This window comes from Microtus pennsylvanicus, chromosome 4 (genome assembly GCF_037038515.1).
Source record: "Microtus pennsylvanicus isolate mMicPen1 chromosome 4, mMicPen1.hap1, whole genome shotgun sequence".
Lineage (NCBI taxonomy): Eukaryota > Metazoa > Chordata > Mammalia > Rodentia > Cricetidae > Microtus > Microtus pennsylvanicus.
In genome coordinates, this window is record NC_134582.1 from 131,087,076 (window position 1) to 131,102,208 (window position 15,133).

The 15,133-nt window shown below is 41.1% G+C and overlaps 1 protein-coding gene across 7 annotated transcripts in view; it reads left to right on the forward strand.

Moving 5' to 3' along the window:
• The first annotated feature begins 711 nt into the window (after positions 1-711).
• Pter (phosphotriesterase related) overlaps positions 712-15,133 on the forward strand; it is a 64,273-nt gene continuing 49,851 nt past the window's right edge. For 2 of the 7 annotated variants that reach the window (XM_075970514.1, XM_075970515.1), the window contains exon 1: positions 743-835. The gene's annotated coding sequence lies outside the window, so the exon portion shown is untranslated. Of the gene's footprint in view, positions 836-2,122; positions 2,222-3,325; positions 4,352-15,133 lie in introns of those variants that run through there. The other 5 variants (XM_075970510.1, XM_075970511.1, XM_075970508.1 and 2 more) reach the window with 5 other exon arrangements.

A 15,133-nucleotide genomic window follows, 5' to 3' on the forward strand; every position in this document is an offset into this window, starting at 1 on the left:
CGTCCCTCACTATTCCTTCCTCAAGGGCTTCTCTTACTGTAACACTGCTTTTAAACGTGAATGGGGACAGAATCAAAAGAGACTCTGTAACCTCTGTGCCTTCTGACTTGAGTAAGTTTATTTCCTGCCCTCCAATCAGGGGGTCCCTATGAAGAGGTGATAGTGTGATTGATATCAGTTGATATCAACTAAACTAGATTTTACTCTTGGCCTTGAACTTGAAGACAGCAAGCAAGTCCAGGATAAAAAAAAAGATAAAAAATAAATAAAAAAAAGCAAAAACAAAGAAAAACATAACAAAATCAGAGCTCTATGTTAAGCAGGGGATACAAAATGCAACATGACACCAAATTGGAAATGCTCAGGCTCTCTTAAGTAGTTTTGGAGGACACAAAGATGAATTCAAGGAGTTCATCTTCCAGGCTGTTTTATGAAGAACTGAGACCTGGGGAAAGTTCTGCTGCTTTCTCTCTCCCCCTTGGGTGGGTGGGCTCCTAGCCCAGCCTTCCAGAGCAGTTCCTTAGCTGTAAACCTGCCCTCCAGCCGGGGGAGCCCAACCTAGACCTAAATTCCTGCTTGGTAAAGCAGGAACCTAATGGGCGTGTTCTCAGGGCAGGCAAGCGCTCACTGGGAGTGGCTTTGGGAGGCAGTGGGGCGTGACTTAGGGTCAGTGGGCGGGGAAAAGGCTAGCGGAAAAGGCGAAGCGGGAGGGAGGGGGACAATTAAGGGGGAGGGGAAAGCCGACCTAGCTCAAGTTCCCAGGGGAGCAGGCAACGCACGGCAGAAGAAAGGAAACTTCGGAGCTGGTGCAGGAGCTGTGGGCCGGGTAAAAAAGGTGGGGACAGAGGCCTGGAAGTCGGGACTCGCCTTGCAAGGAGGCACGTGGAGCCCCGGGCGGAAAAGCTACTCTGTGGCTCCGCCACTTTTCTCTGAAGGTCTCCTGAGAGGTTTCAAAGACTAGGGGGCCTGACTTCAGGTGCCCCGACCTTGGGGAGATGGCCTGGATTTAGAGGGCGCTGATCTCCCCAAATTTCAAGTCTCCCAAAGTCTTATTTTGAAAGCTCACGACCCTCGGCGGGTCCTGCTCTTTGCTTGCAAGGTTCGAGTTGACTGCTGTGCTCTAGGGACCTGCTGGGGCAGTTGTGCCGGAAAGGGAGGGGGAAATGGAAGCTGGAGGCCTCGGTTCCTTGCTCGGGTTTCTTTAACAAGCTTTGACATCAGAACCCTCAGCCTGGAGCCTTTACCTTCTTGTACATACATTCCAGCACTTAAGTGCGTCTCCTTAAATCTCTTAGCGAAGTTTATGCAGCCCTGCTATTGACTGGTGGTTATAATGATGCCTTGGGTATAGTGATACCTGCCAGGGAGAACATCTTCAAATCTCTACCGACATAGAGGAAGTTGAGAAGCGCTTAATACCTGGCCTTAAGTTTCATTTATTCATTGCTACAGAAAAGGAACCTTTGTAAGAAAAGGTCCGGGACTAGACACTCATTTGGTTCATTCCTTTACAGTTTACATAGAGAAAAAGGATGTCCAGAAGTTATCTTTGAGGTGTGGTACCAGCTCCCTTCAAAGAAAAGAAAAAGAAACAAGGAAGAAAGAGAAATCAGGAAAGGAAGAAAACCACAGTACACATTGAAAAGAAATATTTCTTACAATTTCTGACTGTTAATGGGTCAGATAACGATTTTCAAAAAGATAATTTGAATTCCAGATTCACCAAGTGTGTCTTTATGAAATTATGTTTTCATTTGTGGAGGCTGGATGTTGCTTTAGAGTTATCAAAGTTACAAAAGCATATATAGTATTGGAATAAAAGAGCAAATGGATTTTTTATTTCTATTCCAGGATTCTGAATTCTAGGGATGTTCAAGTGCTTGGTATTTTGACATTTAGTGAAAGTTAGCTACTAGGGGTGGTACCTGAATTCTACACTCTGATCCATCACACAGCCTTGCCAGTTAGCTTCTTGAGTATGGATGAGCCGATTGAGCACAGAATGTTCGAGCCGTGCTGCTAGAAGGTGTTAGGAGGGGGTCTGTTTTTCTAAACCAACGTATATGCTCTCCCTTAGACTGTTTCCACCTTATATATTATAGTCTTGTCCCACCTCCAACAGAGACTTAGGTCATTCATGATCTGGAAGACAGCATAAGAATCAATACCGGTGGCCCTGGTCTGGTGGTATACACCTGCACAAGCTACTCACGAGGCTAAGGTAGGAGGATTTCAAGTTTCAAGCCAGCTTGGGCTACAGAGTAAGGACCTGTGTTAAAATAGAAAAACTAAAAAGGGACTGGGACTTAAGCTCAGTGACACAGTGCTTGCCTGGCATGCACAAGGCCCTTTGTCCAACCCTCAACAATAATAAGAAAAATAAATTCATTTCAAAGAGAGAGAAAGTGGCTGCGGGTTGGAAGAACTTGGGCCTAGAATGAGTCTGTCTCCAGCTCTCTAGTCCCAGAGCTTTGTAGAAGTTACTTGGGTTTCCTAGGGGCATCGAGGTCATTGATCTCTGAGTCTTGACTCAACCTAACAATCCATGGATTTATGAAAATAAGACACTGCTTTTAGTTAATGATATTTTGGTCACATCTGGTGTTGAAATTACAAGGTGGTCAGGAAGGGTTACTTTATTCAATCAATAAATATGTACTCTGCGCTTGAGTACTCTCGGGAACTGTAATGAGAGCAGGACAAATAAAGACACCAGATTCTTAAGATTATGTTCTGTTTGGGAGTGAAGGAGCCAGCAAGCAAATTAATCTACAGATACAAATTATAAGTGGGGGAGGGGCTGGGATAGATACTGATGGAGAGGGTGCTGGCTGGATTTGGTGATGGAGATGGCTCACCAGTTTAAATCCTGATGTAGGAAGACAAGAAGGACTTAAAGATATGTGTTTCACTGACACTTTGTAGGGCAGGGGAGACATGAAAGAACTTGATGCATTCTAGGGACTTCTGGAAGGTTTCAGTGTCCAGTTCAAGATGAAGTTGGAGATCTGGTTGGGAGAGGTTATGTTGGGATTTGTGCCATTTGGAAAGGACTGTTGCTTTCAGTACAGGAAACAAGATTAACACAAAGATGGGTGTCATGAAACCCAATGACAAGCTGAGAACAGGGCTGTGACATCAGTGGCAGTGGAGGCAGAGAAAGGAAGTCACATAATCAGCGCATCTTTCCGATGTGTACCGTTTGACTTAGTATTTGTTGTATTCATACTCTCTTCCCCCCATTGCTAACTCCCAGACAGCACACTGTATTTATAACTTTGTTATTTATTCCCTCTTATAAGAATGTCTTGTACTTGAGGACTGAAATGTGTCAGAGAGACAGGATCTCCGTATGTAGCCACTGATGGTTTGGTACTTTGCTATGTATCCTAAGCTAGCCTCAAGCTTGAGTCTCCTTCCTGTATTCTATGAGCTGGAATTTCAGGTATGTGCCACCACAGGGAGCCAAGGTACTGGGTCTTATGCCTGTTGCCTCTGCCACTGTTTTCCTCAGGGCTGATGCTCTGCTGTATGTGAATTAGGCTCTTCAGGATTTGCTGAAGGGCTGGGCTTTTTGAGTACCTCAGAGCTGGATTCCATTGACCTTGCTGTTGAATGTGGGTGTGATGGAAAAGGGGAGAATCAAAGGTGAGTCTCAGTTTGCTAGCTTGAAAACTGAGAAGTCGGGCTAGGAATTGCTAAAAAAGCAGGACCAATTGGGGAAAAGATAGAAGAGAAGTTCTATGTGGTAATATGTGGGTTTCATCTTTTCTTGTTTGTCCAAATACCTGACAAGAAGCAATGTAAAGGAGGATGCTTTTTGTGAGTGGGTGGGGGCTCACAGTTTGTGGGTTCAGTCGATCATGACAGCGAAGGCATGGCGGTAGGAGCATGAGGCAACAGGTTACGTTGTGGTCACTGTGAGGAAGTAGGAAGATGAATGCTGGTGTCAGCTGGCTCTCCCCTTCCTTCCTTTGACCCACACAGTCCAGCATCATAGCCCATGAGATGCTGCTGCCCACACTTGAGGCAGGCTTTCCCATCAGTTATTCTCCTGTGGAGACACCATCCCAGAGCAAGATTAAGATGAAGGAGATTAATTAAGCTCCATTTTGCCTTCTGAAAAGGAGTTAATTTTACCGTTGCTGCAAAAAGACACCGTGGCAAGGATAGCTGGGGTTCTTTTGGCTCAGAGTTTAGGATAATTTTTTTTTTTGTATCCTGGTGAAGCAGTCATGGCAGCCGGTTACACCGCAACTACAGTCAGGAAGCAGACAATGATGTCGGTGCTCAACCAGCTTCCTTCTTATATAGCCAGCATCCCAGTCAAGGGAGTGGTAACACTTGTAAGGTGAGTCATCCCGCCTCAGTTTACCTAATCCAAATAATCCCGTACAGGCATGGCAGACGACTAATTGGATCAAGATAATTCCTTGTAGGTGTTCCTGAAGCCTTACCTTCTAACCAAGTCTCCATTCTTGTCAAGATGACAATCACACAAACCGTTACGTGGTGTGGACATATGAAGTGGTCTAGGAATACACTTTGGTTGCCTTTATTTCAGAGACGGGAGACTTTGTTGGCGCATCCTCACTCGGGCTGCCTACAGACTCTAGGAGGTCTGAGTACCATGTGTCCAGGAATTTCTGCGTCCTGTTCACCAGATAATCTGAGAGCCGCGTGGAAGGTGCTGTACAGGGCTTTTATAATTTTTTTTAACTAGTATCCATTTCGCTGTTGGGGGGATGACAGGCACACTGTATCCCACAGTGCCCCAGTCAGCTTCACGATTTTAAACAAAGATAAAAAGAATAGCAGATCGACGATTTTCAACCTGAGGGTCGCAACCCCTTTGGGTCACAGGGGTCATCTAAGACCATCAGAAAACACCGATATTTACATTACAATTCATAACAGTAACAAAATTACAGTTTTGAAATAGCAGTGAAAGTAATTTTATAGTTGGGGTCACCACAACATGATAAACCCTGTTAAAGCATTATCACAGCATTAACAAGGTTGAGAACCACTGTTTCAGATGCTTAATTACAGTCTGCAAGCACAGCCAGGGTCAAATACATGCAGACTCAATACCCAGAAAGGGTGGCAATCAAGATTCCCATTTTTATTTGGATAAAAAGGGTATGTGCGTATGTGCGCATGTGCGTGTGTGCGTGTGTGCGTGTGTGCGTGTGTGTGTGTGTGTGTGTGTGTGTGTGTGCTTGTGTATTGTGTGCTGCCAACTTTTCCAATATGGAGAAATGATCATGGATGAGTTGTGAAAAGACATTCCTTCCCAAATGCAGTTATCAGTGAATGCATTTCCAGAATTGATTTGTCACCAAAGGACGTTTGAAATGAATCATGCCTATTTACCATTGACTAATATTTTTTTCATACGGCTTAAAGGGCATTTAAAATACAATTTCCTGACTATCTTACTTGGCTATCAGAGAATCAGATTTGGGCTTTGCTCACTGAATCCTGTAGGCATCGTGATCTCTTTGATGGTGACTTAAACGGAAGGGAAGCAAGGAACATTTTGCTTTGGGCAGAACCAGGATACGTTCTGAGGGGCGCCAGCTATAAATCCAGCCTCCCTAGAGGTTAACAATCAACGGTCTCCCCTCCTTTTACTCAGACGAGTAATATGATGATGATAAATCGCTTGGGCATGACTGCCCCGAGCACTGGTGTGATGAATTATGTTGTTCAGGGCATGACCAAAGATTCTCGATTGTCAGTCTGTGATACTCAGTATTGACAATATTCATACATAGCCTTCTGCCAATTTTGATCTCTGCTTTGCATATTAAATTCTCTGTCGACAGGCCGTGACTCTTGGCTCTTAGGCAGCTCTGTTCTTTTGAGTTCATGTAGATAGTCAGCCTTTTGTTTCTTCTGCTCCCTCCTCATTAAGACGGTGTGAGGTGTGCTCAGTTATACACAGAAAACAGTGTCTTACTTTTCAGTAACTGCTATAATAATTATTATTAGTCTTTTTCACTAAATCCACAGTAATAACAGCTTATCTTACAGTGGCTTAATTGGGTAATTATTCGGTGTTTGAAAAGTATTTTGAACAGAATATTGGTAAATATTATTGTTAATTTAATGCTCTTTTGTCTAATTAAAAGCCCATGCCTCCACAAAGTCTTCAGTATTATTGAAAAGGCTGCTATCCTGTTATTGGTTACTATTACGCAAACTATACATGTATTGATCTTTAAAATATTCTAAATATTTTCATTAACTCTTAAACCTATCTCTTGTTTTCCCCGTCACACTGCTACGTGTCCTCTCTGCTACATGGCTCCCATATCTGAAAAGTTAAAGGCTGTCAGTCTTAGTCTCTAAAATCCTACAAGTCCCCACCCCAGTTCAGGGATAGTTCACATACTGTTTCTGCATACCCTGGGTGACATCTGTTTAATTTTTCAAGTAGCTCCCTGGTTTACTTGGTCTAAGGCTATGCCCTCAACTGTTACCTGATGTCATCAAAATCTGTCCCATTGTGTTCTGTTGAATTGCACATGCCTGGCCTGTCTTTCCTATAGCTATCATTCTATTTAAAGAACCCTGAGACTAAGGGGCATTTCTGGGGCTTAGTTTAGATGGCCTCTGTTACTGATTTGCATTTGTTTGTTTGGTCTACTGTAACAAAATACCACAAACTGGGTGACTTAAAAACCAGAAATGAATTCTCTCACAGCCAAGAGATTTAAAGTTCAAGACGGAAGTGTCAGCTACCCAGGCTGTCTCTTCCTGAGGCTCCTCCCTTTGGCTGGCAGCTGGCCATCTTCTTCCTATGTGGTCTTTTGTCCACCCTTTGTGTGTCCTTGCCCTAACCTCCTCTTCTTACAAAACTATCCAGTCCTGTGTGTTAGCGCTACCTTGGCAACCTCATTTTAACAAAGTTCCTCCGTAAGACCCTTTCAAGAAGCAGTTCTCTTCTGATGTGCTGTTAGCAATCTAAAAGCATAGGTGGTGGGGACCAGATAATTCCAGTGTACTATAATAATGGTCTCTCAAAATTATCACTTTTCCAGTAATTTTCTTTATCAAATATGAGCTGCTAAGTCATGGATGCAAGTCCCCAGAGCCTGCTTTATTCAAGAATTTCTCTTGAATATTAAAGGAACTTTGTGCCTGTGACTTAACATTGAAATAATTAAATTAAAAATGAAGTGACATCATTCAGTGAATGAGGCAGGATTTATGAAACAACCAAAATATGCATAGTCAGCTTTATACCTTACTATCCAAACTGCAACCATTCAAATATCCTAGTAATTTGCACCATTTTTATCCAAGAATAGTCTCTAAATCAAAAATATACTTTTGTCTGTATAGTAAATTCTAGACCAGGTTGGGCTGAAACTAAACAAATAAATAGAAAAGAAAAAGAGGTAAGAAGAAATGAATGATATATACAGCCTATAGTGATGTAACATTTGATGCTTAAGGGCCTGAAGGAGATGAAGTTTGCATGCACATGTTCAGTAATTTTTATGTACGAAGAATTGTTTTAGTTGTATGATTGTCAGTTTTTGTTTTGAGCTTGATTGAATTTGGGGTCACCTAGTAGACTTGCATATAAGCTTTTCTCTGAGGGAATTTCCTAAAAAAGTTTAATGAGGAGGGCTCACCCTGGGGTCCTGAGCTGAATAAAAGGAGGAAAGGGAGTAAGTGAACTGAACGCCAGCGTTCGTCTCTCTCTGCTTCCTGATTGTGATGCCACATGACCAGCCATGTCTCACTTCCCCTGGTATGCAGGCTCCACTGCCATGAACTGTACCCTCAAACCATGGCCCTGAACAGCTTCTTCCTCTTTTATATTGTTTCTGGGCAGGCCTCAGCAATGAAGAATGTAACGAATACAAACTACTAGTTGATCCACTGCAAAAGTATTACTGAAACCCTTATGCAAGACTTCTATGGGAATGGCTTTCCTTGCTAAATGCGTTTGCTTATTTTCTGTCGTATGATACGTCTGTTACTTCCACAACTCAGCGCTTTTCTACTAATTTTTTGGACTCTTGGGATACGGTTTCTTGAATTAAGCCTTTTATTTGGGAGCCTGTTAATTTACCAGTACACTAACCATTGAACGTCCTGCCCAATGCTGTGTCTAAAAAGTGTCCTCTGCTGTCGCAGGAGCAGTCTTAGAGATTGACATTAGGCAAAAACGTTGATTTTCTAAAGCCCAGTCTCCTTCTGCCCTTGGCACTGCCTGTTCATTTCTCCCATGTGTAGGGCGGAAAACCCCACTGGTCTTCACTAGTCTCGCAGCTCTTGGGCCCAGTGTAGGTTTCCATTGATTTCTATGCTGCCTTGAACTTGACTCAACAGCACTCAGCCTAGCGCATTTTTCAAGGGTGGTGCTCTTTCTCCTCTAATGAAATTATCAGTTCCTCAGTAGTACAGCATCTTCTACCTCATACAGTGACGTCACTGAGACTTTGCCTTGATATTGATGGTGGCCATGAGACACAAAGGGAAGGCTCTTATGCTCGGTGGAGCAATGGCCATCTTAGTCGCCCTTTATTTCTTCTCTGCACGATCTTTCCACTTTTTGTTTATAAATGTTTTGGGGTAGACAGAGGGAAATGTTTCAAAATTACAGTTCCAGGTATAGAACGCTCTTCTTGAAGGGTCTATGCAGTTCTGTTAGTTTATATTTTTCATTGTTAGATGTGTGCCAGATATACGAGCATCCTCATTTTTGTTGCAGTACAGCTCTTTATGTGTCTATGCTCCCACTCACTCTCTCTGTAGTATGCTCAAAGAATATATGGGATTTTGCAGTGTATTATTGAGAAATACAATACAGTGTAATGAATGGCATTGTAGGGTACATGTATGTGTATGTATAAGATTGTTTTCATTTTATTACATTTTTGTTTGTAACATCTAACCAAAAAGTTTATGTTATTTATTGTTTTTAATGAAATAGCTACACAGCAATTTTTTGTTTGATTTTTCTGTTTGATTTTTTTTTAGTGCTAGGAATCAAGTTCAGGACTACAGCTACCATTGTGCTAAACTCCCACCCTCGGACATTATGGGGAATTCTTAAATGTTGTTTCTATACAGAGAATAATGCACAAAACTTTGGAGTTTTAGCCTATAAACATTGCGAAGATCACAAAGTGACTTAGTGTGTCTGACAATAATGCCTGCATCCATATTCGTTAAACCATATATCATATCTGTGTCTTTAAACAAACATTGTTTAAAATAATGTCCACAATTATAGGATCAATAAACAGGTCTGAGAGTTGAAATTGGATAATAGCTTTCTCTGCCTAGCAAGAAGTCAAGATTATATTTCTGATGAATTAAGGGCAAGGCTAGTAGTTACTTCTCTAACAAGCTTGAAAATAAAGCCTATAAGATGTTGTAGACAGTTGACAATCCTTTCCATTCTCACAAACAATATAAGTTTTACCCATCCAAGTGAAACTCTGTTCACTGTCCCATCATCTTCAAGAGTATTTTCTATTCCTATATGCTGTTTTTCAGACAACCCACTATTTAACTTAAGCTTTCCCTTACTATATATGAACTTGAAACACAATGGTCTTTATTATATTTTTCCTAGAACAGAGTAAAATAAGTACTTGATTAAAACATTGTAAAATGCCCAATACCACCTAAGATTAATTTGAAAGAGCAATGAGAAATATGTCAACACTTTTAAAACCTTAACAAAACCTTATTGGCTTTTTAAAACTGTACATCAGTGTCCACTAAATAATCAAGTTAAATTGGTTGTTTGGTTGACACCAACTCTTCAGAATAGTTTCTGTGTTTCTACTATAGTGATTGGAAATTTCTGTTCATTTATGTGTATACACACATATCATGTATGTAGGCAGATCCTAGGTCACTCTCACAGTTACTCGACAAATGATAGTGTTGAGCTGCTTCAATGGAACATTTATTTGAGGGCTGTGGAAGCCATCATCTCTCCAGGGTTCAATGGCTGACCTGGAACTCTGTAAATCAGGCTGACCTTAAATTTGCAGAGATCTGCCTGCTTGTCTACCTCCTGAGTGCTAAGATTAAAGGTGTGGTTCACCACACCTGGTAATATTCCTATTCCAATTCTCTTAATGTCTAAATATTAAAGTTGCAGAAAACCTATAGAAGGCACATACACAATTCCTCTTCACATACCACCTTAGAACTTGAATATGGAAGATAAAGGGAATCACCTTGTTAAACTTTTTCGTTTTGTTAATGAGAAAACTGAGGTCCACAGACTGAGGTCCAAAGACAAGGACCTCATTTAGCATGGTAACTTTCTTTATAATATTTATGGAGTTGTTAAAGTTCCAGACTTTATTCTTCTTGGGAGAAATTATGATGTATTCAGAAGACCATCATTTTCCCAATCTGTGTCTGTTTTCTCATATTGATTGGTTGTGCTTGTTAGTTTTATGTCAGCTTGACACAAGTTAGTTACTTGAGAGGAGCCTCAATTGAGATATCTCCATAAGATTGGGCTGTAGGCAGGCCTATAGCACATTCTCTTAGTTAGTGATTGATGTTGTACTGACCTGCCCATTGTGGGTGGTGCCACCCCGGGTGGTCCTGGTCTTTATAAGAAAGCAACCTGAGCAAGTCAGTAAGTAGCACCCCTCCATGACCTCTGCATCAGCTCCAGCCTTCAAGTTCCTGCCCTGTCTTGAGTTCCTGTCTTGACTTCCTTTGATGATGAACAAGCCAAATAAATTCTTTTCTTCTGACTTTGAACAGGATGTTTCATCACAGGGATTGAAACCCTGACTAAGATATTGATTAAGTATATTAAGTTGACAGTAGCTTTTGCTAACATTCAAGATATTTCATCACTATCATTTAATATATCTTATATACCATAACTTATTGAATTGGGAAATTAATCTAATAAATCAGGAATTATTTCCATTCTAAATGGCAAGATATATTATACATAATAAATGTGATTTCTGTTCTTCCATTGACTATTTATGGGTTTAAACATCCTAAATTATTGATTTAAGGAAATTGCATGTATTTATTAGTCATGTGTGTATATTTGTGGGTTTGAACATTGCATGGCATGCATGTGGATATCAGAGGATAGCTTCCCATGGTCAGTTCTTCCCCACTGTGTGGATTCTAGGGGTCAGATTCAGGTCCTCAGGTTTGGGGGCAAGGACCTTTACTCATTTAGCCATCTCATGAGTCCCCCCAAATTACTGATATTTTTAACTTGCTATCATATCTAGTAATAGAGCAAATGCTAAAAATTGATAACCAAGTGTAATAAAAGTACATTTTTATACCAGTACATTATGAAAAATGCATGAGATGAATTTACTGGAAAGAATTAGCCAGGAAATGAGATTAAATTTCACAGGATGCCTATACAAGAACCCAAAGCAGAATAGAGTTGCAAGGGCTATAAAGACTACCTATGAAGTTAAAAATAGCTTCAAAGGAAGGACAGCTAATTCTGTTTATGTAATCGGTTTATATTGCTCTGCAGCTTGTTGGTAAAAGTAACTTTGAGTACTTAGAGAATATATCTTTATCCTTACTGTGTTCCAATTTAAAAAGTGTTACTGCTTTTTTTTGTTTGTTTGTTTTTGGAAACTGGAGTCTTAGAGTGATTCTGAGGTCTACTGGGTGCACACAATCGTAGAAAGGGAAATTAGCCACCACCATCCCTCAGAAGGCTGCAATCACTGTCCCTCAGAAGGCTGCAATGTGCCATGACCAAGAAGACAAGCAATAATCTAAAAAGCATTGCCAGTTGGTAACTATTCTACTGTTAATGTCACCAGAGACTACATATCTCAAATCTGTTCCCTGTGTTTTCAGACCCACAGTGGCTATGAAACCCGCACATTCTTTCCAGTCAAGTTAATTTATTCATCCATCCATAAACATTTATAGAATGCCTGCTTTGGGCCAGGCATGGCGCTAAGTGCCGCTGTGACGTGGTTCCCACTTCAACATCGAGCAGGGAAAATTCCTCATGAGTTATGAGAATCTGTTTGCAATTCTCCTGTGGGGTCCCCTGAGAATACTGGGAGATTAGAGGCCCCTCCAATGAACACAATATCCTGCCAGTCCCTGTCATGTGTGCCATTTGTCATTGACACGATGATAGTCATTTTACACTGTGGTTTCAACTCAGGAAACCAAGGAAACTACGGGGGTATGGGCAGCGTTTTTCTCTATTGGACTCTTCCTCCTGGCTTGATCTGAAGCTGCATGAGGAAAGCTGTGCTCTTTCTTCATCAAGCAATCAATCTAGAAGAATGCAGCTTCCATTCTCTGCATGGAAAATACTAAAGGAGCATAAAGATAAAATAAAACAAAGTTTATTTGGCTTGTGACACTCATAACTAGAAAGCCCAAACAGCATGGATGCAGAATCTGGAGAGGGCTATGTTACTGTGTGTGTGTGTGTGTGTGTGTGTGTGTGTGTGTGTGTGTGTGTGTGTGTGTGTGTGTAATATAAAAGTGAAAAGGTAGGGAAAGATTAGCTTGCTGTATTTTTTTATTGATTGATTGATTGACTTAATGTGGATTGTGTGACTGGGACTGTTTGTATGTGCACCGTATGTGTACAGAAGCCTGTGGAGGTCGGAAGAGGGCATTAGATACTCTTGCAGTAGGAGTTACTGTCAGTTGTGAGCTTCCATGTGGGTGCTGAGACCCAAACCTGGGCCCTCTCCAAGAATAGTGAGTGCTTTTCACTATTGGGCCATCTCTCCAGCCCCTGCTCACCCCTTTTAAATAACCCACTTTCATAGACACTAACCTACTTCTGGGAGATGCAATTCATCTGTCTTAAACCCATTTCCATATTTTTAAAGGAGGGACTATGCCCCAACATGAGTCTTCAACCCACAGCACTGCTTCTAGTCTGTGCTTAGGTGCTACTAGGGCCATGTATTCTGCTAGAGTGCTCTTCTCTTCCCAGAGTTAGTGAATACAAAGAAACCATCCCGATGCTCATTACACCCATTCCATTTCTGCCAAAATGGTCATGTTTACTCTATTCAACTCCTTTACTAGTTATTAGATATTCCTTCTAGTTCAGGATGTAGCTAGTGATGGAGCAGTTCCCTAGCATGCAGAAAGCCTTGGGCTTCATCCTCAACACTGCAAACAACAATCAGTTCTTCAGTAGTACCCAGCCTCTAGGTATTGCCAATCTCTTCAGAGAACATTAATTTTCATGAAAGCATTCAACGCACACCAGTCAGATAGAAACCATGTCTATTTTCACTTTGACAGCCAGAAAGGAGCTGACCCAATGTGTCACTATTGTTTGAATCCTCACAAACAAACCCCAACCCTAACATCTTAGAAAAGGACAAATATTGAGTCAAGGTCTGTCTGGTGACCTATTGCAGAAAGCACTGACCTTTGGAGGAGGTGAGCTCCATATTGTTGAGCGTCACTCTTCCCTTTTGAAGCTCGTATACCACAACGACTTGGCTCCATCACAATTAATCTTGTGTGGCAATGCAGTGACAATGAGATGATTTCTCTAGAGAATCTATGCTAATACTATTAAAATGCTCTTACAATGTCAGAATGATTGCGGCGGAGCATGAGGGGACTGCGCTTATGTGATTATGATATTATAGTGATGGGCGATTACCATAGGAAACTACTAATTCAACCCTGCAGGGACTTGCATTATGAAGCCATTATAACATGAGATTATAATGACACAATAACTTGGATGCATATTCGTGATGTGAAAACTAAAAGCTAATTGGAATGCAAGTACTATTTCCATTAAATTGTAATTAAACACTGAGAGCAATGCTTGTTTAAATTTGAGATGGAGACATGCAATTCAGAAAGGAAAACTGTAGGCTTTAAGAAAGAATGCATGTTGAGTATGAGCTTAAAAATGGTTAGAAGCCCATTTCAACCCTGCCTTTTAGTGCTAACTGCATGGAGTGCCCCCCTCCACCCCGAGAGCATCTCCAAGAAGTGGGATCAAGAATCCAATCTAAAGTACTGGCTCCGGTTCCCATGCTGTCACTACCACCAACTCACGTTCCCAACTCTCTTGTTTCATTTCTCTTACGAACGTCATACTTTACTTTGCCAAGTAGAAGAGACTGAAGCAAATTATTTCTCACATAAAAATTGCATACATGCATATATTCATGTGTATAGGAAATCAAAAGAAATCGTGTTTGCTTATACTTTTTTTCTTATTTTGAAGTTCTGTGGATTGAACCCAGAATCTCAGGCATACTAGATAGAATACCCCTAACCCCCAAATGATCGATGTTTGAAAAAGATAAAAACAAAGGGAAAAAAAAGAGTTTCTAAGAAATTGCTTTTACAGGAAAATCCCATCCCCACAGATGACCCCCACCTACCCTGGTGCTGGAGATAGAACCAGAGAATTTTGCATGTTAGACATGCATTTTATCACAGACCTTCCCTCATAGACCTATTTTCCATACTCACCTTTGCTCAAAATTTGCATTTACAACACTTTTATAATTATTGATACTTCCTTCTCTTTCCCTTTGCAGAATCAGTTTCTTATCCAGGACAATCTAGTTGGTAAATTTTTGTTTGTCTTTTTTTCAAAGGTCAGCTCAGGCTAGACAATCTCGCATGTCACCTGGGAAGTCATATTTTACTGTTAGCAAATGATGCTTGACAGAGCTTCTGCTCTTACAGGAGACATGCAGGTGGATTCTTCGGGGTATATCAGCAACAACAGAGGCACTTACTTAACACTGCCTCCTGCTTAGGAACTGTGGCTCCTAGGAGGAGGCACTGACTTCTAAATTTGGTCTCAATCCATAATTGTTACGTGGCTTAGGTAAACACAAAACTGGATTATAGAAAAGTAGGAACATTTAGGATCCACAGAGCCTCTTAGATATGCAGCCGTGTTGGCTTGCTCGGGTGTTACAGGGACACGGAGATGCTCCTCTCTGCTCATTCCTAATTATGACTCCAAGTGGTTATTGCTTCTTGGTTTAAATATAGTCGAGATGGGTTTTGTTATTAAGCATCTAGTTTGCATTTAGCTATGCTGAATGCTTTAGGGTTATTTTTATTATTGCTTCTTACAACAACCAAATTAAGTAGGTGACTCTAAATTACT